Source organism: Geospiza fortis, unplaced genomic scaffold, assembly GCF_000277835.1.
Source record: "Geospiza fortis unplaced genomic scaffold, GeoFor_1.0 scaffold66, whole genome shotgun sequence".
In the NCBI taxonomy this organism is placed as follows: Eukaryota; Metazoa; Chordata; class Aves; order Passeriformes; family Thraupidae; genus Geospiza; species Geospiza fortis.
In genome coordinates, this window is record NW_005054312.1 from 4,227,279 (window position 1) to 4,254,095 (window position 26,817).

General features: G+C 41.7%; 1 protein-coding gene across 5 annotated transcripts in view; it reads right to left on the reverse strand.

Moving 5' to 3' along the window:
• The window catches only part of TSPAN18 (tetraspanin 18), a 120,083-nt gene that overhangs the window by 42,979 nt on the left and 50,287 nt on the right, over positions 1-26,817 (reverse strand). For all 5 annotated transcript variants that reach the window (XM_031055749.1, XM_031055745.1, XM_031055746.1 and 2 more), the window contains one exon: positions 16,199-16,329. The gene's annotated coding sequence lies outside the window, so the exon portion shown is untranslated. The remainder of the gene's footprint in view (positions 1-16,198; positions 16,330-26,817) is intronic.

Here is a 26,817-nt window from a genome sequence, read left to right on the forward strand (position 1 = left end):
CACAACTTTTCTCAGAAAAGGAACACAGAATATTCTTTTCCAGAGCTATAGGACCAGCAAATAGTTTAGCTATAGGCAATCTGACCAAACACAGAATGTTTCTCCCCAAATAATGAGTTGCTTTCAATATATTTTGAATATTCATGATATGCATTATGATATGCAATCACCCAAAACAGAGGAAATATATTTAACAGTAGCAGAACCAAGAATGGCCAGAGCTCTGTATTACCTGTTACAACACTGGTCCCTTTTCCAGCCTGCTCATACTTTTGGCATGTAGAAATGCACAATGAAAAAGAAAATGCAGTCAGTAAAAGTAACACTTGTAAAATTGTATTTTAAAATCAGAATGTTGTAAAGCAGCTGCTACAAAATGAGCTGGAATCCTAAGCAATGACTTGTCTAGACAATTTTATAAGAGTTGCAGTGAATGTTGAGTAAGTGTTCAAGGAAATCTGAGTTGATTGAAACATCTGACTACTCTGTGTTTTAACTGGATGGCTGGTGCTGCTTCAGCATCTTGCCAGCAGGATGAGAAGGATATTAAAATAGGAGGGTTTCAAGAAAAGTGAGAGGATAGTTCATCTCCTCTTCATTATTACTTAACTTAGTGAGAATGTTCTCTGATTATGTTGGATATCCAGTTGATTTTATCCAGGTCTCTGCAAAGCACAAACCCACGTTGGCAATACAGGTAGCACAAAGAGATGAATCATGTCTGAAGGAATTTGCTCTCTCTGGATTTTTTCTTTTCTTTTTTCTCAGCACAAACAGAAACAATAGAAAAAGGTTTGAACTGAATAATTTCTATAAGACAGCTTAGCCAGAAGGTGAAAACACAATTTCTGAGATGCATTTTCTAATTTGAGATCTAGCAACCTACTAGCCAGGCTATTGAGCTAAAATTAGATTAAATAGAACACACCTTTTCTGCACAACCCTAACTTACAGATGTTGCAATGTGCTACAGAGATTAAAGTTCCTTATCTTTCAAGTCTGGTACTGTCCTTGCTTAAAACACCACTTGGAATTCCATTGTGTACAAGTTAGGAAGCATTTGGGGAATTTAGGATGAACAATAATAATACAGTGAGTAGTATATAAAAGAACTAACTAGTTAGATCTTAGCATCTTCTACAGGCCACTCTGACCAGACACTGAGAGTTATATTCCAACTCCAATGCACTGACAAATCCATGCTATAAGAAGCAGAAACAAAACCAGCTGCAGACCTACTGATATACCAGACAAAGCAGAACATTTCTCCAGGGGCATGGAGCCCAAGTATCCCCTCAGAACTTCACACCAGGGTAACAGTGTCATTTTTTGCCCTACCAGATCTGCCTGTCTCTGGCAAAGCCCCGTGTCTGTGCAGCCCCTTTGCTGTCCCACTGCAGTGGGGTCAGTGCTGGGGCTCTCCTCCCACTGCCCAGCCTCAGCTCCCTTTGCAGGGAAAAGGCACATGACAGCCTGCAGCCCAGGCTGGCTTAAGGACCAAAAGTCATCTACATCCAGGAGCCACAAAGATATATTTATTTTCTTCCTCTCTCTAAAATAAAATAAACCCCAATAATAATCATCCTAACCATAACACTTCAGTTTGCAAACACTCTTAAAGCTGCAGTGGGCAATAAATCAGACATGTCACTTCCAGCAATTCATCTCTGGAGTTGGTTGCTACGTGGCTGTAATACATAAAGAGGCTTTTTCCTGATGATCCTCAGGGCCAAAATTCTTTTTGTTGGCTCTTCTTTAAACAAACACTCCTGTAAATTGCAGTTGAATTTAAATTTATCATTCAATCCTAATTATTTTCCTCTAATCAGTGATCTGAGGGTGACTGTTAGGCTGATACATTGTCATACTCATTAAAAAAATTAATTCAGTTAAGACAACTCCAAATGTATGCACATGATATCTCTGCTGCAAACTCATCATTGCCACATAAGTCACACTGAAGGCAACCAAGACTTTTTGTTTTCAGGAGAATTGTCTCAAAAGAACAACAATAAAAATCAATAAGGGACAAAAGAAACTTCTGCAATGTCATGAAAGAGCAGCAAAATGCACTGAGGCTCTGTCAAAACACAGCTGTAACATCCCATCCCTTCCACATCACTCAGAAGGATACAAGAGAATTTTCAATAAAGCAACAGAACATGAAGGTTTATACATCTTTGATGTCCCACAGCTGGAGGGAAGGACAGCAGTTTACTAATCCTGTACCATTTCCCTTTCATTAGTTTAAGTTTTCAGTTTTGGATGGTGCTAAATTTAGAAGGAGAGGTTAATTGTTTAACCTTAGAAAAATAATTATGCTTCTTTTGGCGCTGCCTGAAAAAATTTCTTATTTTTAGTTGCCCAAAAGATTTAAAGCTCAATGCAATGGTGAACTCTTTAGTGGAGACTGTACCACTGATTCACTAAACAAAAAATCTGAGACTAGACTACAAGTTTTTATAGATTTTGGACCTGCCTGCCTATGCTGTGGGAAAAAAACTCCCAACACTTATTTAAAACAAAACTTGAAATCGGGTTTGAGTTTTTTTATTTATGTTTTGTTTTGGCAGTTTTATTTTAAATCCAATGTTTCGATACTGCACATGTACAATTTAATTTCTTTTCCAGTTACTACTGTCATTTGGCTGGAAGAAGAGGTGGTGTGCCATACCGAAGTCTGGTTTGGAACTTTCAAACAATTTTTCAATCAGAATTTCTTTCAGTTCTGTAACTATTTGTCCTCCTATATGTTGTGATCTGTGGTTTTTTTTCCCCCCAGTAGAGGTAGTTGAGTAGTGATAATTCCTTGCACTCTCAACAAAACTGGTGTTCAGCCCAGCCTTGTCAGTCACATAGATCTGTGTACAGAGGTAAGAATTTCAACCTCCATTCTGGTCACTGTTTTTTTAAATTAATTGATACTAATATGGTTCCCAAAATTGTTAATCCACTCTCCATTTCAGCAGTAACCAGAGTGAACATTCACTCCTCCCATTTCAATTTTCCAGATATTACACAGGCCTTTCACATATTTTCTCTACTTCTAAAAATAGAAATCAGGGAGGAGAAAGGGGTGTAGTTTCCATTTTAAACCGAAATATTTATATGGTGTAAAGTGCTTAATCCAACAGGTTGTTGGGATATTAATACTAAAATTTGATTAGGAGATGGAATTTTATTGATACCCCTGGTCAGCACACACTTGGTTTACCGAAGTAAATAATCTGGTAAAACACATAAGAAATTTATTTATGAAGGTGGGAGGAAGAGAGCAATAAATAATTCAAATGACAAAACCCCTGTACCAAAGTGTAGCAATTTAATGTCTAACTTCACCTTCAGTAGAGAGAAAAGGGTTTCTCATTTCTACTTACAATAGGCACCAGCCTTCTGTGAATAGCTATTTACTGACAATCAGTGGCTTTGTGTGCATATTTGCATACATATATATGTATGTATGTATATATATCTATATTTATACACACACACAGAGCCAAGACAAAGCACATTCACCTTCAGCCCAGCTTTTCAACAGTTGCCTCGTAAGGAATCTCAGTGAGCCCCATCTCTCATCCTCTGACACCCTTCATACATGTGTAAATAGAAACACAAAGTGTGGACTGCAACCTCAGAACAATGCGCTTGTGTCGTCAATCATTTGCACTCATTTTGCAGAGATGCAAATACCTTCATAAATAAGATTTTCTAAAGACCTAGGAAAAACTGCTCCACATTTTCTGACCTTCTACCATTTGTCTTGAAACCCTTCAGGTTTTCAGACTTCTAACAGTTTTGTTTCTAATATTACTTCAAAGTATGGTGGTATCCTCCTTCAGCAATGAAGATGAGTCAAACTTTCATGTGACTTTGCTCAGGTGCTCATCTCCCTGCCACACACACTTCATTACACTAATTTGTTTTCACATATTAAAGCTGAATGTACATATTCATAGATCAGGTAGTATTCCTGTCATGGAAATTGACTGTACTTTGAGCAAGAGGACCCTGATCCATTATTTGACATCTTTCATGCTCTCCCAGTCTAAAGGTTAATTACCACTACTGACACAGTTCCTAAGTGCTGTTTGAAATAGCACAATGCTCTACAGATGTATACAGCAAAACCCATTGCAATATGAAATAGCCCAAATTTAAACTAGCTGAGCTTAAAAATTATTTTTGACTACTCTCAGTCAGTGAAGTTTATAGACATTTACCCATGTACTGTACAACAGGTCATCCTTCTATCAATAAGCCTTCATGTGCTCAGCAAAGGAGAGAGAAGGTTTTTGCCCTACAGTCAGCATAGTCCACTCTGAACACAAGAATAATGCATGACTTGGCCAGTCACTGTCGCCAAGCACTGATGTGTATGAACTGCAAAGAGCATTTTCATGTTTAAAATTAAATAATTTATTTTTAAATATTCAGCAGTCAGTGCCTTCTTCGTATTATACTCACAGGGTCTCAAGTCACAGGCTGTGATTCCATGTTGACAGGGAGGCTACTTGTCAGCAGCTGTAGTGTGAGCAACAGCAGGAGGCTCAGAACAAGCATGTGAAATAAAGTGCACACGCCAGAGACAGCACAGTGACTGCTTTGCTAAGTGGCACCAAGCGCTTCACCCTGCGGGAGCCCTCAGATCTCTGCGCCGAGCAGCTGGGCTGCACTTTCCTCCTATCAATAATAATGATAAATAATAATAACAGGAGCAAAGTAAAAGGAAGCTCTGAGCTTACAGACTGCATCAGGTGGACTTTGTGCTCCTGCTTCCAAGTGCACAGGGATTACTTTGCTCACCTCTCCCCCCACGACCTCTGCTTTCACAGGGCTGGCTGGGGGGCTGAGATGCAGGACTGCCCTGTATCCAGGCAACAGGCAACCCCTGAGGCTCTGCAAACCTCTGCAATGCACAACAGGAGAAACTGGGACAGGTACCTCCCCAGACTTCATGGAGTGTGGGATAGAAGGAGCTTTTACAGTTTTAAAGAATAAAGGCAGAGAGTAAAACCGGTTGCCAAACTACTTTCTGTCAATGAAAGCATGTTCCAAAGTCTCCCTGGGGCTGCCTGGTCTCCCTGGGCCTGCCTAGTCCCCCAGCACTGCTCACTGGGAAGGTGCAACACTTACTGTGACATCCTCCTTTCTTTCTCAGGGCTCTGTATGTTCTCACCTAGGTACACCTCTTCCTGCTGCAGGAATTTTGCAGATTTACTAGCCACCTTATTGGCAGCAGTCTCAATTCCTGGAGCCATGTTTTGACCCTACCAGTATCATGATTAATGGACATGCACCCACATTACCAGGCTTCAGAGAGGGTTTGTGGGAGGAAAAGATCAGCTGAGAACAGATGATTCATCAATCCTTATATTCACAAGAAGTTCTTTATCGGCAAAGGGATAAACTTCTGGGCCAGAGAGATATGTGGGAGTATGTACACCGACTCCAGTGGCATTCAGATTTCGTACACAGTGCCTTGGGCAGCTTTACTCATCATGCACTGTTCCACTCAGCCTCCAGCTTCAGCTGATGTTGACAGAGACTGGGACAGTCTGATGGAGATTTCGTATTTGAGGAAAGACCAAAGAACAACATGAACTAAGAAAGTTATAGACAAACCTGGTCCCCAAGCATCTTCAATTCTCAGAAAATCTATAGGCCACTGATATTCAAAACATGAACTGCAGAGGATGAAGCTATTTGAAAAAGAACTGGAAATATGCTCAGAGAGCTTCTGTAGTGTTCAGCTGCCTCTCAAACAATTCTTCAACCTGCCATATGGACATTATGTAATTGTGATATACAGGGAAGAACGGTCATGAATAAAAAAGGTATGACAAATTGCTGCATGAAGATACTCTGATGCAAACCAGGATTAATTCAAAGAAACTTTGTGTCTAGGATGAAAAAGGGGTCACAATAGCCCTTTCCTACCTTACTTGATTCTGTGTCAGCATTTGAGGTTCTTAGCCATAAACATAATTTGTGACACAACAACACTGCACAGCAAACACAACAGGTAGCCTAACCTTCCTCATCACCACAGTACTAATACACTATCCAGTCAGGATTTTTACTTTCATTCACCATAACTAGAAACATTAAACAAACACTACCCCCAGAGCTGTATGAAAAGATAAAATCAGGAGCACTCTTCAGAGCTTGGGAATTCTCATGACTCCTGCTGCAATATCAGCTCCTTGCCCATAGCTTTCCTTCTCTCTTACCAACTTTTACAGCCTCACTGTCTTGGCAAATAGCTAATTTTCCTTCTAGCACTGACAGCTGTTATTGTAGGAGACAGCACAGTATAAAGTTACTCATTAAGGGAGGTAAAGAACTACCTCCCTTCAACTCCAGTTGAACTTTGGGGAAAAATAAGTATAGTCCTTCTTTTCTCCTTTGTGGGCAATGGCATGGGACATCAGAAAATAATGGCCTAAGTGCACTTTGTACAGATGTCCTCGAGGAGATAAACTCAGGGCATGTAATTCCCATCCTTTCCAGTACAGGGTGTGGCTTCCCAGCCAGCTACACCAATGTTACAGCAATTTGCTTAAGTCAGAAGGGTGAGGTGGGATCTGTGTACCAGGTAGGTGTCCTGGATTTCAATCTGAGTTCATCCACTGACAGAGGAAGGGCAAAACTTTCTATCTTTTAAATCAGATAAGCTTTTCCCCCCAAAGTCTTATGTACATAAAGACTATCTTGAATCACGTAAATCTTTTTTACAGCTTTTCCCTTCCCAAATGTCCATTTTGCAACACTGCCTCAGCAAAAGCAAGAAGAGTTGCAGCAAAGAATCTGGAGGTATGGTAAATGGAGGGACAGAAGGATAAATAAGGGGCAGGACAGTGATATGGCACCACTGTAAAGCTGAAGCACAGGGGTCCTTTCTGAGACAAGAAGTGCTCCAGATCAGAGGTGACAGCAAAGATCCAAGGAGACAACTTAATCTTTTGTTAGGAAACCACTGAGATCTTCAGAGCACACTTCAGCAAAGAACTGCCACCACTGTCTTCTTGAGGACCTACAACTTAAAATACCCATTTAAGTGCTCTGGAGAAAATACTCCAGATGCTTTCACCCACTGCAAAACCAACTCTTCTGCCTGGTGCTGTTTTCTGCAAATCGATCCCTCATTCAGAAATTAAAAACAAAATGAACAGCATTGAAAGACACATCAGAGGAGCTCTGATTGAGAAGAAGCCCAGAGTGATGCTGATTGATGACTCCCAGAATGCCTTTCCCTGAAGCAATAATGAAGTACGTGCCTGGGATGGAAGCCCTGAGCACTGCATGGAAACACTTGAACAGCTCGCCTGCACCCACAGACCTCCCTGCCTGAGGAGTGTATTTAAAACTGTTCTGCAAAGCACTACTGTCAGGGTTTCTCCTGACAAAAAACAAACATTCCCTCCCCTTCCATCCTCCTCCCCTTTAAATCAAGCTCAAACCCCAAATCTGGGGGCACTTCTACTATGTGTATAATGGTATCTGTCCAACATTCCTCAGTAACAGAACCACTTGGAATGAGGAGGGGTGAGCTGCTCATCCTGGGCAGGCTCAGTACAAGGGATACAGGGAAGATAAACAATGCCCTTTGGAGGTTCCAAACAGAGCCTACTGCTGGTGCTGAAGGCAGTTATTTTAATCCTCAGCTGCAAGTCACTGGGACACAATAAAAGAGAATTAGCAAAGAAAACATTTAATGATAACAACGAGTATTCATGCTTTATTCCTTGACCTGCAGCTGAGAGTATTCAGTAATTCACAGGTGTATGAAAAAATAGGAACTGGAAAACCTAGAGCAGTCTCCCTGCCACTAAGAGTGGCAAAAGCGACTCATCAGCAGAAATAAGAGTAATGCCTGCCAGACAAGCCCCAAACCCTTTCAGAAATGGGGCACAAAAAGAAATTTTATATTTAAAAAAAAACCTAACCAAACGAAAATGACTCTGCATCAGTATACCCAGAAAGAACATAGCAAGATGATCAAAAGACTCTGTTGTTTGGATGACAAAAAGAAAAAAAAAAAAAAAGGCCAAATCAGATGGGAAGAATTGCTTCAGTTTGAACTGGTAAAGATTTCTTCTTCTAATTCTTTTTGTTTTGTTCTAAAACAAAAACAATACAAAGGTATTCCTTCCCATTAATTGCCCAAAGTTTTGTTGAATCTAAGATGAAATTTTATTTTTTTACATTTTCTAGCTTAAAAACCACCAACTACCCCAAACAAAACACCACACAAAGTCTCTTTTTATAAAATGTTTGGATCTAATTTTAATAGGAAGATGTAGGTTTCATTTTTCGATATTAAAAAGATCAGCTTGGCATTTCTAAACAAAAAAATATATTGCATTAAAAAATCTGGAAGTAAATATTTTAATGTTAACAAATATATAGATATATATGTAGCCCTACTATTGACTGAATCTATTTACTTAATTTTAACTTGATTTTATGAAGATCACGGTCTCTGTGAAGATTCTTGGATATAAAAGTTTGTGCAGTTTTTGTCTTTCATAAAAATGGCCTACTAGAGATGTGATTCACACACTTGATATGCACAGCTGATTTTCTATTCACAGGAAAAGAACCATCATAACACTAGACTTTTCATCAATTGTCATTACTACTGACCAATAGAAAATAACACAGACCAAAAGACCAAGATCCCAAGGAGCTCACGCAGCACTTTGGGATTGGCTTTGTACACCTAACATTCAGGACTACTGAGTACCCCTGGGGATTTATATTGCTAGTCCTAAACATCTGGATTTACATTTAGCTAATTTGCACTTTTCCAAATTAGTTCTTTCCAACTACATCTTGAAACAAAAAACAAAACAAAAAACAGAAAACATTTCATCACTGCTTTTTAGAAGTCACCATCACTTATCCACATTTCCTGAGATGATTTGTGGAATATACACAACTTTTTCCACCCTGTGGTCACACTAAGTCTCCAGGAGAACCGGAGCTTTGCTGTACTGATCTTCAGGTATTTTAAACAACCATAAATTGTGCTCATGTGAGTAGTCTGCACTTACAGTCTTTACCGTGAACACTGGCTTTTGGCAGAAGGACCCAGAACAGCAGAATGCCAACTCCTGGTTCCAATCAGTTCAGAGAGACTTTGGCCTTCAGTGCTGCTACCAGATAACATACAGAACTGGGAGATGGAAAGGGAAATGGAAAAGCAAAGGCAATCCTGGCAAATAATTACACTTTCCAGTAACGTGATCCATACATGAATCCAACTCACAGGCCAATAATTGTGATAAACTTATAGCTCCATTCTGAGAGCTGAGTGTTTTGCATGGGGGTAAAAAAGAACAAACTCTTTCCTTCTTGTTAACTGAATCCTTGTGGGAGAAATAAGTTAAGGCTGAGGATATTATTTTTAGCTTTCTTGGAATGTACTCTTGGATATGCATTGCAGCCAGAAATGTTATAAATGGTCCAGGTCAGTTTGAGGAGTCAGTGACAAATTCTGCCTTGCCAAACATGTCCTCTGTACTGCACTGGGTGTCCATCTTTCTCTCTAGCACCAGAAAGAGTTACCCAGACAGCAGCAATAATGCCCGTGTGATAACCCTGCTGCAGAGCATGGGGAAACCATTGGGTTGGATAGCCACAAACTCTAATATTCTGTCATTAACAGTCACCGGGGAAAAGTGCCAGAAAGAGTTCAAGGTGGCAGTTACACAAGGCCAGTTCACAGGAAAAGCTTCCTGCTACCCTCCTGATCTCAGGGGCTGGCTCCCGCCATGCTTCAGGGAGGGACTAAGCCTGTTAGTGCTCCTAGATACTTTAAAATGCCAAGACAGTGCTACAAGTCCATCTGAAAATTAGCACCTCGTTAGTGATTGGGCATTTGAAAATAAACCTTTCACAGATGTTTAAAAAGCAAATTTATGTGTCTTAAACATACTTCTTTGAAATTCATTTATATTTGCACATGCTGCTGGAGGTATTGGTCCACTCATGTGTGCTCTACTCCCTGTTTTTGGGACAGGAACAGCTGCAGACATGTTCAGCTCAAGACCTCCATGTGCTGGGCACTGGAAGCTAAAATACAGACAGAGCACTGCCTTTATAACTGCCTCCATCTCATCCAGCCACAAAAGCCTGTCCTCTCTACCTTAGCTCTGCTGACCCTTGCTTCTGAGGAGAACAGCCCTGAATGTCCAGCACAAGCATGTCCAAGGCTGCTCCTATTTTTTTATTTGCCAACAGCTGCCAACAAATGTAATGTCTGCCAAGGATGCAACTCCCATCCATTAGAAGGAAACTGGAACATGAGTCATCTTACAAAGGACAAACCAGGCATTAGATTATCATTATCTTTACGGTGCACAAGCCTGGCCAGCAGCTGACCCGTGTGTAGGCTCCTGTCTCAAAAGAGCTCTCAAGATTTTGACTAAATAGATGCATCAATGCAAGCAAGAAAGAAACCTCAGCTTTAAAACAGGTCAGGGCACTTGATAGTAATAATAACCTTTTGCATGCTCTGCAAGTTTAAAAATCAACTAGTTTTCAATTTATTGTCTTTTTAATGTAAGAATAGAATAGATTTTTTTTGATATGCAGTTTTACAAGGGAGGAAAGGGAATTTCTGGATTAGTTCTTTAATTTTTTCTTCCCATTCCTGTTTTGTCACAGAAAGGAAGAACAACAGGGGAAAATAGGAAGACAAACCTTCTAGAAGTAAAACATTTTCATCATCAGATTTCTATGAAGAGGAATGCAAAGTTCCACAAAGCTGGTTTCTACACAAAATAAAATACATCTCCTACAAGAAAAATCTTATCAGCTATTTTACCATCTTTATATAGATGAGGAAGGAAGGCAGAGAGGAATCAAGCTACTTCCCACTGTCAGTGTGCAGTCTAGGCACAGAGCTAATAATTGAATGCAAAATTCCCCAAAACCACTTCACTACTTAGAGTGTAATACTATCCTTATTACTGATTTTAGTAGTTATCACCTTTCACTGATCCCAGCTCTTACTTACAAGCCCAAGAATAAAGCTTCAAATACATGCACACATACCCCTCTTATGTATCTGTTTCCTGAGAAGTCTCTACAGTGAGAGAATCGTTCTAGCAGCTTTTAAATTAAGTCCCCAGCTTTACTCAATAATTTTCAAAATGCATAAATCAAAAGTGACTGTACTTTTGTAGGTCTCAAAATAAGCAATGTAAAGCCTTCACTGCTGTTCTCAGGGACACCCTATCTCAGCCACTCACCCAGGACATGGCACAACAATGAAAGGCAGCTCTGCTTTCCTGTCCTGTCACATTGAGTAGACCTCATTTTCCCTTGACAAAGCACTTTACCCATGATAGAGTTAGTCAAACAAGCATTCAATGTAAGTGACAGGAGCTGTTAGAGATATATTTCTAATGACAATTTCTTTCTTCTTCCATCATGGTCGTTTCCATGTTACACAAGATCCCAACTTCATAGGGAAACAGCATAGCCCAAACCAGTCCCCACATGCCCCATGGTTAGCATCAGAAGGATTAGCTCCAAGTCCCTGGGACAATACCTCCCAAAAGGTCAACCCACTGCTGGCAGAATCAGCTGTAGCGACATTTGAGTCCTCTAGAGCCATTAGAGACAGAAGTGGCAAACCCGTGCCACACTGTCAGCAGCCACTTACAGCCAGATGAGCACGTCCTGCAGCAGAAGAGCTGAAACCTCCCTCTATCCCAGCTGAGATCACAAGTCTGCTGCTCAGAGAAGGTGCTCGGGATGCATGGCTGACCTGGCACTCACCCTCGACGCTTCTCTCTCCCAGTTAGCGCACACAGCAAACATCAGCCCCTGCAGCTCCTGGGACAGTTACAGTGCAAGCAGGCTGCCACCAAAACACCTGGCCTGGGAGCTTGCAGGGAGCTTGGAACAACGGCTGCCGGGCCAGGAGCATCCCATTTATCTGTGCAGAGCTAACTCAGACATCCCATGCCAGCCATGTACATGTCAGAAGCCATTTGCCGCTTCACTGGTAATTTGAGAACTGAGCACATGGGGCATCGCATCGTTCCACACCGCTCGCTGTGATAGCTCCTCTTAATACCACCGTGGACAGCATTTAGGGGGCACCAAATTGCCTTTCGTGAAGAAAAAGCTGAGTGAGCTCATTCCCCTGCTAAAACAAGCCCAGAGTAAAGTAAAGCCCAGAAGGTTTCCCCAGTTTTATTTCTAGTATAAATACAATTTAGGATAGAGGAAGATTCTCTTGGAGACTAATTTTGTAGGTATTGGAGAGCACAGCTTCTCCAAACAATTTAATTCACAGTCAAAAGAAAAATTAAAGAAAATTAGAACTTTCTCAGTATGATATCCAATTCTTTTGGTCAATGCAGCCTCCATTTACAGGCTTATATAAAAATTCTGAACCTTTAAAAATTCCTTACTCCATTCTCACAAAATTGCAGTTTCTTTAGAAGTTGTCAAACTGTTCAACATTTTAATAAGGAAAAAAAGTGTATATTTTCACTGCACATGCTGATAATCATCATAATAATATTGAACTATTAATATTCTGCCCAAAAATGTGTTTATAGAAACTACTTTCCCTTTTTCCACTTCTGTAATCACACCTCAGCAAAACACATATTGAGTATTGTGACATAATTGTGGTAAATGAACCCCAAAATTTGTTGCTTCTTCATTCTAAGAAGGAGTTGGGTTTTTCTGCTTAAATTTTTAACAAGTTTGCAACGTTATCAGTTGTTGAACAGATTTTTATGGGGACAATCAGCAGAGCTTCACAAGGAACCAGAAGTGATAGCAACCATACAAAGCACAAGTAAAAACTGCATTTCAATTCAAGAGGTTACAAGAGGATGCAAAAGGAAGAGTGACCAAATCTTATGCTCACATGCACAAGACACACTCATTCCTCTCCAAGATTTATCTTTTTCCCAGCTCCCAAACCTATGCTTTTCCCACTCCAGGCTCTGCCTCTGCTTTCTGGAGTCAGGGGACTCAGCCTTTTTTGTGCTCATGTTGCTCCAGCTGTTCCTTTGTAGAAGTTGGTAAGTGGATGTGTTTGAAGTCAGAAGCAGGCAGCTTCTGTTCATCAACAAGTGACAGTTGCACCAGGAAAAAATCCCAAACTTCAGGAGTCCTTTCCCTGAGCTGGTGCATGTTTAGACTGACCCCTGCTACCCACAGAACTTCATCCCCAAAACACTGCTGCTTGCAGCCTGGCTTCCTGCTGGCTCAAGCATTTCACCTGCCTGCTGGGATATCAGGCTGTGTTCATCCCCAGCAGTGGGCTTGGCCATCCAACAGAGAGCAAGCTGCTGGCCCAGACCGGTGCATGCCACTCACTCAGCACTTCAGCTGCAAACATGTATGAATATGAAGGGAGATTGTGAATGAAAAGGGATGCAGAGGGGTGCTCTCTGCCTGGCCCATGGCCTGAGCATCCTCTTAAGCAAGAAAAAGAAGGCAAGAAAACAAACATCATTATTACTCATTATTACTGAGTTCAAGATGCAGGAAAATGCAACATCCTCTCCTCCGGTCATAGTAGCTGGACCTCATCATTTGCCATTTTGCTGCTTTGCCTCATCACCTGAACTGAGATAACAGAGACAAAGTAAATCTTTTGCACAGCCCTGGATGCTATACCATGTGTAGCATGGGCAACCACTTTCCTTTTGCCTAGAGCTTGCATCAAAACAGAACAACTTTCAGTGAGGGGGGAAGAAAAAGTAACTGCAAGAAATCGATTTCTTAGAAAAAATGTAACATTATGCCATTTTCCTTATATGGCCACTGGTATCCCATTGGCAGGGGTGGAGTAAGAAGAAGACTTGGGGGAAAAAAATTATATATATATATTCCCCGCTGGCCCTCACCCTCCATTTCCTCTTGAATTTCTTTATGACTGCACTGAAAGGGGTCAATAGCTCCCAACTTGAGAAATGTAGCTTTTGAAAGGACTATCACCAGCATCTGTATTTAAAGCATGCCTTTTACTTCACGGCCCCCCAGCTAATGCAAAGCTTTTAAAAGGCGAGCACAAGATAAACTTTCAGGGTAAAGAAAAAGTGAAGGGGAGAGGAGGAGCAATGCCTATCTGCCTTGGGCTTACTGACACTTTCACTGGAACAAAGCTTGCCTGGCAAAGCAGGGACAGGGAACATAAGCTGCAGATGATCCAGAGTGCCACGGATCATTACCCCCGGCTTTAGGCTCCACCTCTCCATGCTTTAAAGCACATTATGAAACCACGTGAAGCAGCCAAGCGCCAAACTGGAAAAGAGTTTCAAGTAATTAAAAACAATGGGAAAATTAGAGCAGGACTCATTGAGCATATCAAAGCTTTAAAATCTTCAGTGTTTAAGAATTTTGTATCTGACAAACACAGGCAACTTAGTCACATTTTAATAAGTTTAATTAACTTATCTTGATAATGAAAGATTGCACCAGTGGCTAAGTGGCTAAGATTATATTTAGGCTTTCTGTTTGAAGAAATACTCCAGAAAAGCTATGGCATGTTAGAGCCAGGATTTATTGAGAGGGAGGAGGAACGGGACTGTAACCTCCTCCTTTAGTGCCAGAGGACAGAGCCCATGTGGAAGGCTGGCACATGCCCAGTTTTTCAGGACCCCCAGGCTCCATTTCACATTGAAGCCTCATTCAAACATCCAATGGCAATTATATTGCAGTTGCTTTTTTTATTAGGATGTTGGTTTTAAATCACTTTGGAAGTGGATGAATCCCCACAAGGAATTTGTACAGCTCAGGTGTTGCTGTACTCTCCAGGTGTAACCAAATCATCTGCATTCCAGCATTCATCTGCCTTAGAAACGAACTGTTCTCCCTAATAAAACTTTTCCCAATATGAGGAAGAAAACCCAGGTGAAATGTCACAGAAAGATTCTCTACTTTGTATTAACTAAATACAACCAGCTATGGTTTTCCATCTCAAATTTATTTGACTGTATCTGATTATTTAACTGTAACCTTTCAGTAAACATTAGAAGAAGCCCACACCATTCATCTAAGACAAGCCTGAAATTCACAGATGGAAAGGTGAAGTAGTACCTCCAGCAGCACCACACACAGCAAAAAGGAATTTCATCCTACCAAATTGTCTGGGAGAAAAGCCAAAGAGACCAGAGAATGCTCCAGAAGCACAGAAGTAAATTGCCTCTTCGAGTCTCTAGCACAGGCAGCATATGACTTTGCATTTCACTTTAGCTCCCAATCATGTTATCTTTCTCACAGGCATTCAAATACATTAGTCTGGACCTTATCAGATCCTGAATTACGACTGTAGAAAAGCTCCTAAGTCTGAGAAATGTAGTTCAGAGACGTTTATGGGGCTGTAATGAGTACTGACAGATAAGCCACACTCATGCAAACACGCTTGCAACTGACGTCTGGTTTAACACAATACAGCCCTAAGCCTTCAAAATACAGCCTAGGAAACAGAATCCCCCCATCACCTACTACTAATTGCATCTGCAGCGGTCAGGGGTTGAAAGAGAAGTAAGCAGATTAATTCTATTAGTCTGTGCAATAGTATCCCAAGGGGACAAGGGAAAATCCCATCATTTAAATCAGGGCTGGTAGACGCTGCTGGGAACGATGTTACATACTAGTAGGGGATTAAGAGTTTGGACTAAAGGGCCTCATTTTTTCTAGATCTGGTTTCCATGAGTCATAGCAATTAGAACTGCAAGGCTTTTGTGTTTGTTTTTTTCCACTTACAGATGACCTGATACATCTTTCCGTGTTGAAAACAACATTATTAAATTAATTTCTTACTAAACGCCTTCTCCACAACACACATTCCTTTATTCCTTTTTCTTAAAAAGGTTTCTGTTTAAATTAAGGTATTTTCTATATAAAATTATTTTAGAATACAAAATCTAAGTATTGCTTTATTAATACCTCATATGTCAAATTTTTCTTTTTTCAGCACATTCCTCCCAAGCTTTTAACCTATATTTATCTCAACCATATGGGCAGTCTTGATCCTCTGAAAGTACATTTTTGCTGAGAAACGTTCCCCATGCTGTAAATACATCGTAAGCTTTCATCCCTGCAGACGTGGCAGGCAGTGGTGACAAAGCCCTTTTTGAGCCAAATGAATGGAAAAAAGTAATTTGCTCAATCTAGTGCAAGCGAGCCTGAGCATCAGAAGCACTGTCTGCCTTACCTGTGCGCTGCTTTGAGGGGACAGACTTTCAGGGAAATTCTTGTTCTCCTCAAGAAGTCAGGCTGTACTGAATATGCATCTGTCAGGATCCTTGCTTCAGGTCTCTAACACTGTGATCAAGGCTGGTCAACCTGTCAGAAACAGCAAAGAAAATACATAAGACACATACTGGACCTGAGGAGAAGGCTGCCACCTTGTTTTACTTCCTCCTGCTTGGGAAAGACCAACTCTTTCTTGTACACCTGAAGGAAATGAGGGGAAGCATCTCCCAATGACCATGAAGACCCTATCAAGGTCAGGACTAAAAGCAAAATCTTCTTCCTTACTTTCCAGTTCATAAGGCTGACCAGAAAAGGGCTTTGACTGGAAGGCAATAGGAGGACAGGACTATTTCTAGCAGAATAAGGAGGAAGCAACACAGTTGCTCTGCATCTTCCCCTCTTACTGCTCTGCACAGCAGAGGAGAGTCATGCCCAGGAAGAGATGCTGCGAGTCCCCAGGAGGCAAGTTCCAGAGCAGAGGATGGAGTGGTGTGTGATAAAACATAGGTAGTTAAGTGTTTAACACACACACCCCCTTTCTGTATTGTAGGCAACAAACATGCACACATCTGTTCACCTACTGGATAGACACCAAAGTACCACTTATTCTGAATGCAGGGAGCCAGAAATGATTGAGGATCAAAAAAAGGTGATGGAGTTAAGAGGCAGGTAAGGGTGGGAGGAAGACACCAACAGTACCAACAGGGGCGAAAGCAATAAGGCAAGCAAAAGAAGGTAAATCAGAGCCTGCAGAACAGCATGAAAGGCCTGTGGGAGAGGAGAAGGGATCATGCCAGATTGCATCTGTTTTCTACTTGCAGAAATCAGCCAGACACGGGGCACAGAGGTGGGGCCATCACTTTAACTGAGCAATCCTTCCATAGCAGCTCCTCTCTGGAGAACAGCAGCGAGTCTGGATCTCATTCTCCCTGACAGCTTCAGTTCAGATATGAAGATGGCGCCATGTAAATCCGTTTCATGATATTAATTCTCTCCTCTCTAGTCCATCTTGTTGATTTGCTTTCTTTTGAAGCCCAAATCCTCTGCCCTACCCAGCCTTTCCAGATCTCAGGGCCAACACCAACTGTCCATGTGAAACATCAGGTAGCATCTCTGACCCCTCTGCATCACACAACACTTAGCACCTCCTTCAGGATCGAGATGAAAAGCTGGGAGAGAGGGTCTTGTCACAGAAACTCCTCCCTGAGACAGGGCTGCAGCAGGACATGTCAAGCTCCCCATTTCTGTCATGCTGTCTGACGATGACAGCCATACTGAGCTGAACTGCCATTTGTCAATCCAGGTTTTTCAAAGCCACCTGCAAGCCAGCTGGAAAGTGCTAATGTCACACCAGACCACATGAAAGGAAATCCCCCCCCGCACAGGGTATCAGCCCTCTGTCCAGCAGCTCCCTGCTCCCCAGCACAAAGGTGTTATTTCACACTTGTCCAGGATGAGAGAGAGGCTTTAGTGGGAACACAGGGGCATTGGTGAGGAGTGCTCTGCACCCTGACATTCTTCTTACATGCAATAGAGGGTCATCATGGTCTAATGAGCAGAGCAAGGGCCCACCAAATGGTACTTGGGCAGATGTTCTCCATGCCTGTGTCTCCAGTGGACTCTTTCAGCACTTTCAGGGTGGTTCATCCTCCCATGGGTATTTGTTTTCAAAACTCCTCTGCTCTGTACAACCTGGCGTTTCAAATACACACATACCAGCCACATCCTGGTTTCTTCGAAGGGGAAGGGCAAATATTTGTGAAGTGCTTGTATGCAGAAAATGCACATCCATATGCTTCTGCACAGGACAAAGTGCCTGCTGCCTAACAAAAACATATCCTGTTACACACAGTCCTAGTCCTTTCAGACATAAGGTATTGAATACTAATTCCCAGCCTTTGGAGACAGTGAGGGGGAAAGTTTATTCAAGTTTGTAAAGTGATCTGAAACCACAACATGGAAAGTGGCTCAGGCAGGCATACCAAGAGTCATCAAAATTTTGATTCAATGGCACCTTTAGTAGCAATTTTCCCTTTCCATTATGGAAGAACAGGTCTATCCATGTAAGCAAGCCTCATTCATCCCCTATTACTATTCTAGTTGATGCACCACTGTGATCAGAAGCAGAAGCTATACTATATTTAGGGTCACTAATAATGTATTTTGTCTTCTGTGTGTGCTTGCTCAGATGAGAAGATTTCAATCATCTCTATTCAAGGAACATTAAGAAACACAAGATATATCAGGTCATATAAATCTTCCTCTCCAGTGGAGGATCATGCCTCTCCTCTACCCTCTGCTTTGTTTAATCCAATTGAAAGTGACTCTCCTTTCTCTCAGCAGACTCCAAAAAGTCTGATAGAGAGCTGTCTTAAACACTTGTTTCATGCATAAAGAGTCTGGCTGGTTTTATTTTTTAAAAAAATGTGATTCCTTAGTATCTCACCAGAGTAAAAGCAGTAGCATGCGAGAAATGTGAATTAAGGAAATAAAAAGCGGGCTTCTTCTCCAAGGTTGATGTGGAGGGACAGAGATGGACAGCAGCACTAGAGCATCCAACACTCCTCTAGCCTGCAGGTGAATTTTCAATAGAGGTCTATGGATCATCTGGGCTCAATGCATTTTTAATATGAAAACAAAAATAAACAAAAGCTCAGTGTGGAATTTCTCCCGGTTGTTGCCCCAGTCTCACATTCTCCCCAATCAGCACTGGCTGCTATCAGAGACAAGACCCTGGATTAGACATGACCTGACCTGGACTGGCAGCTCAAGGGTGCTGCTCCCACAGCACTGCACGCAGCCCCACACCCTTGAGGCTTTAGACTCTGTGGCTCCTGAGTTTGATTTAAGGGGCATGACTACTGGAATTTAGTTTCTAAAAAAAAAGTTTTCTTTTAAATCTAACCCTCGTCACAGCTTTCTCCCCACCTCAATGTTTCTATGCTTTGGGGCCCCAGTGGTATGTTTTGCAAATTACTTTTTTTTCTTCCTTGTATACTTGTACAACCACACACATTATCACAGCCACACACAGCCACTTAATCAAGCATAAGCAACGAGAGTTTGTACTACACACTGACACAGACATCAGGAGGAACACAAAGCATTCCCATTTAACATTTTATGCATCAGAAATAACACCAAAACAGATGTAAAGCAAACCAATTCCTCATTACTTAACACAACACAAATCTTTGTGCATTAAATATAGGTGAAAGGGAGCTGTGGAGTTGGCATTAGCTTGACAGATGTTGAGATGAGCTGCACCAGAACTGAGTATCTCAGCCTGAAACAGTGCATGTTAAAAAGGCGTCTGCTTATTGTTTGATATGTGTATTTATTTACACAGCTTGCTGACATGCTGAAGGGTTGGGGAGGGTGGTGTAGGCTGGCATTTTAAACTCAGCAGGCATTCAGCAAATGGTCTGTTATCCTTTGGTCATGTCACTAGCTTCCATTTTATTGCTGAGTGGTAGCAAAAGATGGGAGCAGGGAAGGAACCAGGATCCCCTCCACTGTGTAGATTTAACTCCCCTCCAGGAGCCTGCCCTTAGCATGCAAGGCAGCATTTCCAAGCTCAGCCTCCACAAGCATGTTGCCCCTAGGGCTCACCCTCCCATTTCTGGGGCCTCTGTGCCTTTGACACAGACATGAGAAGGGTCTCTGAAAAGCAAGTCAAGTGCAGCTCCATGTTGCATAAAGAGATTTTTCTTAACAAGAAAGAAAATTAATTAAGTGGATAAAATCCCACAGGTTGGAAAAACAGCTGAGGAATTATCTTTCTATCAGGTTGGTAATGAGGACTAAAAAACCTCACACAAACATTAACAGCTTCATATGGGCTCATTGGCATTTCAGATGAGATGTGAGATTTGGCATTCCCAGGAGCACCAGATGCAACTCCAGTTACAGACCAGACTATGGGCAAAATAAATTTTGCCCTGCTGAAAACGGTCTTGTGACAATGTCTGAAAATTAAAGGTACATATCTACCTGCACAATAATTTTTTCCCACAGAAACTCTGGCCAGGGAGACTGTAAGTCACAACATCCAATGCCTCTGGTTAATCTGACTCACCTCGGAAACCTGAGTTTAGATATGTCAAGTATGTGAGAGAGTTCTTCAACATGCTGTGGGGAACAGCCAGCACACATCTGGGTGCACATCATATGACATGATCAGACACTGGCCAAATCCACCACCTCTACCCACAGCACTGCACTGAGCCCCACACCCAGGAGTTTCCCCATCAACATTGCTGGCTGCTCAGCTGTTAACACTCACAATTACTACTTAATGCTAACAAAATAATACAGGGGTTTTTTTCCCATACCCTGAAATGGAAAAACTACCTGATCTGGGATCAATGACAAGAATGGCAATCATATTCATGGCAACCACTGCTACTGGGGATCCTACCACCATGCTGAACTGCGGCAAACTATTCAAAGTTACATTTTGGAAATACTTTAACTTCCCTGGCAACTAAGGTGAAGGAATTTGTCCCCTCCCCCCAAAAGAGAAAGGGGGAAAAAAAAGTGAACTACTGGCCATCTTTCCCAAACATGCCTTTGCACATCTTCCTGCCCCTTTGTTACTGTTCATATCACAAGAGGTGATATCCCTTGGTCCCACAGAACCAAGCTTCTTACTGTGCGCAGCATAAAAGAGCTCCCTGCCCTAAAAGCTAGCTGACTAAACAAATAAAAAGCAGGGAAAAAATTGTATTTCCCTTGTTACAGGTGGGAAGCAGAAATCCAGAGAGACATTGGCAGTAAAGATCCGGCAAGAAGCCAGTGGATGAACTGGGAAGAAAACATCTTCAGTCTTGAAGCTTATTCCTCCAGCGTGGAGATCACTGTTTCTTCCTTTCCTGCTCTCCTGTTTTTCACTCAAATTTGTTCCTTTTACAGCTTGTAAAGTTCACTCTTAAAAACAAAGGTGATGGGCTACTAATGCTTCTCATTTTCATGGGGAGGAGATTTAGGAATTCTGATGTAAATAATCACAAGGAATTCTTAGCTGGCACCCAAATATTGCCCCAAAGAGGCCAAAGAAGCGCTGGCAGGTGCAGTTTTGTGAAGTTTTTTGATATACCTAATCATGGGGCTTTCAACTTACCAACTCAGAACCACTCTAGTGCAGGTACTTCCAAGGTAGATGGTTCATATATTACCCATGTGTTAACAGTCAACACACATGATAACCCTACCAGATGAAAAAAATATTTTGAAACTGCATGGAAATGAAAGACATCTCTTTCAAGTGTTTCACTAATTAGCCAGACTTACCAAAGGCTAAGGATAATGGAGTATTTCCCCACTATGTCTGCCTCTCATTAATTCAAATGCCCTCTGTGCCCTAAACCTATTGGAAGAAGAAACCAACTGCACTTCTGAGCAATAGGATTAAATTACCTGCCCCAAGGAAGCAGGTTGCCTAACAGAAGCATTTGCAATATTAATAGCTACTTCAAATAATTTTAAACCATCATTTAACAACCATCAGTACTTCCTCAGTTTTTCTTGAGTTTGAAATATCTGTAGTGCATAAACAACAGTCAATCTAACTGTTTTTCAAGTTTTTTTCTTGTTTGACTCAGAAATGATGCTTTCTGTCAGCCTGAATTGTTAATTTAGGTTTGCTATTGCAGCTCTCTCCTCTTTCCTTGAATAAAGGGCTGGCTGATCCCTGGGATACTGCAGCACAGCACTTGGGTTTTCACACTCAAGCTGTTACTCTATTAGCTCTACAATCTGGCAGTTTTCTCTCCTACTTTTTAAAGGCTCTCATCTATCTGTTGTAGCTTTTTCCTCAGATTCACCTGGGAAGGAACATTGAAAATTTTGGGCAGGATATTCCCAGAATTACAGGAGCATCTAAGGGGAGAAAAAACCCCAGACATCCAAGGCAGCACACACTGTATGTGCAGCAAGGGTGTATGTCTATTATAGCAATTCAAACATCTGCTGGTAATGAGGTTAGTTTGGAAAGGCTTTGATTCCTGCCTAGGGAATTTAGTGTAGTTTGCTTGCTCCATGAGAATGCCATGGGCTTCCTCATGCAGTGTTAGATTCAAATAGACTTTCATGTATTACAGAGTTTTATGTATAATATATGTGTGTGTGATTCTGGTCCTTCAAAAGATTTCCCAGTGAAAAAGCTACTAGAGAATGGAGCACTTCATGGAGTTGTATAGCTCTTCAACTCTCCTTTGGAATGTGTCATTAGTTCTGCATAACTGACATCTCTGTTTTATCTTCTTCAGATCCCCTTTCTTTAAACAAACTCCAGATTCCCCCACTCCCAAAAAAATGTCTCTTAAGTCCTGATTGTTTTTCTTGAAACACACAATAATTTTAAAGGGCTTAGCAGGAGTATTTCAAGAGGAAAAAGTACACAAAACCCAATAATCAAGTGATAAAGGCCAAAGAGAAAGCCACAGTCAGTTATGGAAAAGGACATGCAATCTTGTTCCATTATCCTCTTGAAATGAAGAGTTAAATCTTGCAAAATTCCATTCCAGTGCCTGCTACTCCACCTAAATCCTCTGACCACAGCAACAAAGCCATTCTGTAGCACATCTTGGCATTTTCATCATGTTCCCAACATCCAGCTCATGGTTCAAAGGTTTTGGTCTTTCGAAGTAATGAAACTGGTGAAGAGCACATGAAATCAAATTGCTGAGTGCGAAGAGAAAAGAAAGTTGATTTTCCAAGACATGGAGGAAACCACCCTCTCCTCTCAAATCCTTCTGTGTATTCCCCACTGAGCAGGTCAGGTCTCCTTGCCCACACGTTACATCATTTCTGCATCACCTCAGTCCAAATTTGTGCTGTTCTTAACTGCTTCTTCCTGGAGTCTGGGGTGGCTCTGGCTGGGCACAGGTACAAGCAAGCCACAATAAAATATTGATCCCTGCGAATTACTGAACTTTTCTTCTGAATAAAGGCTATCATGGAAGAATACAGTGCAAATACACCCCCATAAATCAAATTAGAGCAACTTTAAAAATTACCAGTGAATAAACTTCCTTGGAACATGCAAGCCAGCAAAGTCACACACCACCCATGGTAGTACAGTTTAACTGGCTAGGATGGAAATCATGCTGTCATTGAACAACAGGGCTGTCCATGGCAGAAAACTGAGGAAAGGCAGACCTGAGCCCTCCAGAAATAACCACTAGATTTTCAAGTACCAAGAATCAGATACAGACAGAAATTCCTTCCTGTAACTGGGAGGAATGAAGAACATACAGAATCAGCCAAACAAAGAGTTGTGCAAGATAAAGAACTCTAAGTGAACACCAGGCAAAGACATCCATCCATTCTATTCCTCTCCCAGAAAACAAAAATTAAAAGTTTTCATAAGAGCTGTGTTTTTCTTTTTCCTTTCTACTCTCTGTACATTAAAAAAAAAAAAAACAAAACCAAACCAACAAAAAAAAACCCAACCAAAAAAACTCAAAAAAACCCTAAAAAAACCCAACCAAACGAAACCTCACAAAAAAAACCACAACAAAAACAACAACAAAAAAAACCCAAACCCCAAAACAAATACAACAATCTTTCTGACCAGCAATCGTTCATGAAAGAACAAATCTGACAGCATTTTTTCCTGGAATTCAGTGTTAAAAATGATCAAAACTTCAAAACTTTTCAATGGTCCAAAAGAAACATGGCTATCAGTAGGTGTATTAGCAACTCCAGCACATGTTAGAAACATAGGGATGAGGTAATTGTTTCTTTAGCTAAGGCTCGATTGTTTGAGCACCTTACAGCCATTTTGTGTTGCATGGCATTCAGAGAATTATAGCACATCAGAATGGACTGACTAGGGAGAAGGCAGATTTTAATTTCTTGCTGGTATTTTCTGCTGATGGTGCTTTTAAGGACTCATACCAGCTTTGATTACAAGGGCATCTTCCATATTTGCAAATGTTTTTCATCACCAACTTTCCTCCCAACCCATCCCACTGTTTTTCTCTACTGTTCTCTCATTCAGCTGTTTAAAGAGCTAGTAATCAAAACCAGTCTAGCATAATGGAAGTTGCAAGTGTGGAATTGCTCATGCAGTTTAGATCAAGGACAATTGTTGTTGTTATATGGCACAATACTCTGAAGATTCTGCAACAACGCTGGATGAGTCCCAAAGGATCCCCCAGAACTGGAGAAATGGGATGCCACCCCTCTGGAGCTGCAGAAATCAAGCTCTTTGGCTCACTGTCACAGTGTGTCAGCAAAGAAACATCTTTCTCTAGCTTTCCCAACTATTAATACACTTATTAAAATGAGACAATGATTTCTGTTCTAAAAACACTGTATTGTCAGTGAACACTCTTTTGGAGGACTCAGGCAATTAGAGAAGGAGCAATTCTGAGCCTTGAATACAAGAGAAGGAGGGATGCCAAGGGAAACTATAATTCCATTGAAATTGAGGGCAAAACACTGTCTGCAATAGGACCATAAACATATCCCAAACAGATGTATAGAGGCTAGCTTCACAAAGTTTTAGAAGTGGTCAGTGGTTTGGGGATGCATCAGTACAAATGTCTCGGTCTGGGTGTTCAAGCCTCCTGAGGCAAGAAATACTTAACTGTTTCTGAAAAACCTGGCCCTCTGGAAGTGTTTCAGATGAAACCAAAAGAATCTGTCCCACTCTCAAAACTTTAGATGTCACTGACATGAATGGTGGGACTTCTGCCTTGCTCATTAGCCCACAATTTTAGAAGTATTCCTAAAATGCTGCACATGCTGATATGCCTGTCTTACCAAGCCTGGTCATGTAATAGTCTGTGGAAACCAAAATGCAACTTTTTACCAGCCTGAACAATAGAGCAGGGTTCTGACTCTCACGTTTCCCTCCATACAAGTGGGACCCAGGGCTATTTCTTCCAACCAAGACTCTGCATTCTGTTTTTCTATTACAGAGCTGCTTGGAAAGGTACGTCTTGAAAATAACCACGGCCTTATCTTTTGCCTGACCTTCCCCTGTGCTTTTTTCTATAATTTCAGCTTCAATTTTTTTTCAGCACTTCAATAAAGGGCACATCTGCAATTCAGCGTTTTGTACCAGCCTAGAAACAGTGAAACTGAGAGACAGGGAAAAAGAAAAGACTAACACAAGTTGTAAAACAGTTTGGCAAAGACAGTTTGAACTAATATAAGCCTATTGGCCTTACAATTGGCAACAAGAGCTTTTACTAGTCCTTAGCTTTTAACTGCAGCATTCCACAAGAATCTAGAGGGGACAACATCCCAACTAATTAGGTAGGCATTGCCATCAGGAAAGCATGACAAGGAAACAACTGCACAAAAACCCTTTCCTGCATTATTTGTCTTGGTCTCTTGGGCCACACAAGCACACAAAAAGGCTTCCAGATGAGCTGTGGTATAGCTCCTAAGACAGCTGCTCTGGACAGACAGCTGTATTTCATTTTGGGTGGAGTTAGGTGTTTAAAGGCCCTCAGAAAGCAGCTCTTGGCTGCAAGATGCCAAAGAGAGCTCCTGCATGGGGAAACTTTTCTTCCCTTTGACTCACCAGGGGAAAGCTGTTGCTTATAATTGTGATTACTTAAGTCAGCTGTAATGTCTAGCTACCAGCTGGCAAGGTAGCACAGAGCTCAAGCTAGGAGCATGGAGGAGCTTTCTATCAGAAAAATGCTATTTGGAGCATGGAAAGTGAGCGCAGCAACTGGGAGAAAAGACAAAGCCTTGGGCAGCTGTGAAACCTTGCTCTTTCACACCGATGGATGGCGCAATCAAGATTTACAGCCTTTGAGAGCTTTCTCAACACTTGCACAGCTCCAGCCCATCCGGGCAAATTACCAGACAGCTCCTCCAAGGCACAAGCATGTCAGTCTCAAGACAGTAAGGAGAGGTGTAGCATGCAGATCCCTCACCTAAGTACACCTCAGAGGGAGCTTGCCAGAGTTTTTACATGCTACTAGAGCATTCAGAACACTCCATCTCCTAGCTACAGCAGAAACCAGCTGCACTTAAATTAAAGGCAGGTGGGAAGGAAAGCTAAGGTTCAGGCACAGCTGCCATCCCAGGTAAAAGCAGTCAGAGCCATGCTACAGCACAAGTGTCTACAGCTAAAGGCTTCTTTCCCTCCTGGGCCTCACCTCAGGAGCAAGAGAGGTGGAGGAAGTATTTGGATCACTTTGGGCTTTGCTTTCTCAGTGTCTCCTTTGAACAGTGTCCTGCTGGAACCCAGCGCAGCTGAGTCAGGGATCTCCTTTGGCTGTCCTGTCTCCACAGCTCACTCTCACTGCAGTGGACTCCTGTACCAGGGGTTAACTGGAAACAGAGAAGGTCAAACAAAACAATTGGTGTCAGCTCTGCCAAATGAGCTGCCAACCAGTACAACAAGGAAGCCCTCACTAAAAGCAATAACAAGATGCAGGAGCTACTCTCAGGACCCATATAATGCTCCACAGGGCCCTTCTCCATTGCAACCAGAAATTCCAAGCCAGACAAGAAGCTTTCCAAGGCAGACATTAAACATTCATTTGTAATAAACACCCTCCTGACCCCCAGGGACCAGTGAGAGGAGTAGGGAAACACAGCAAACAG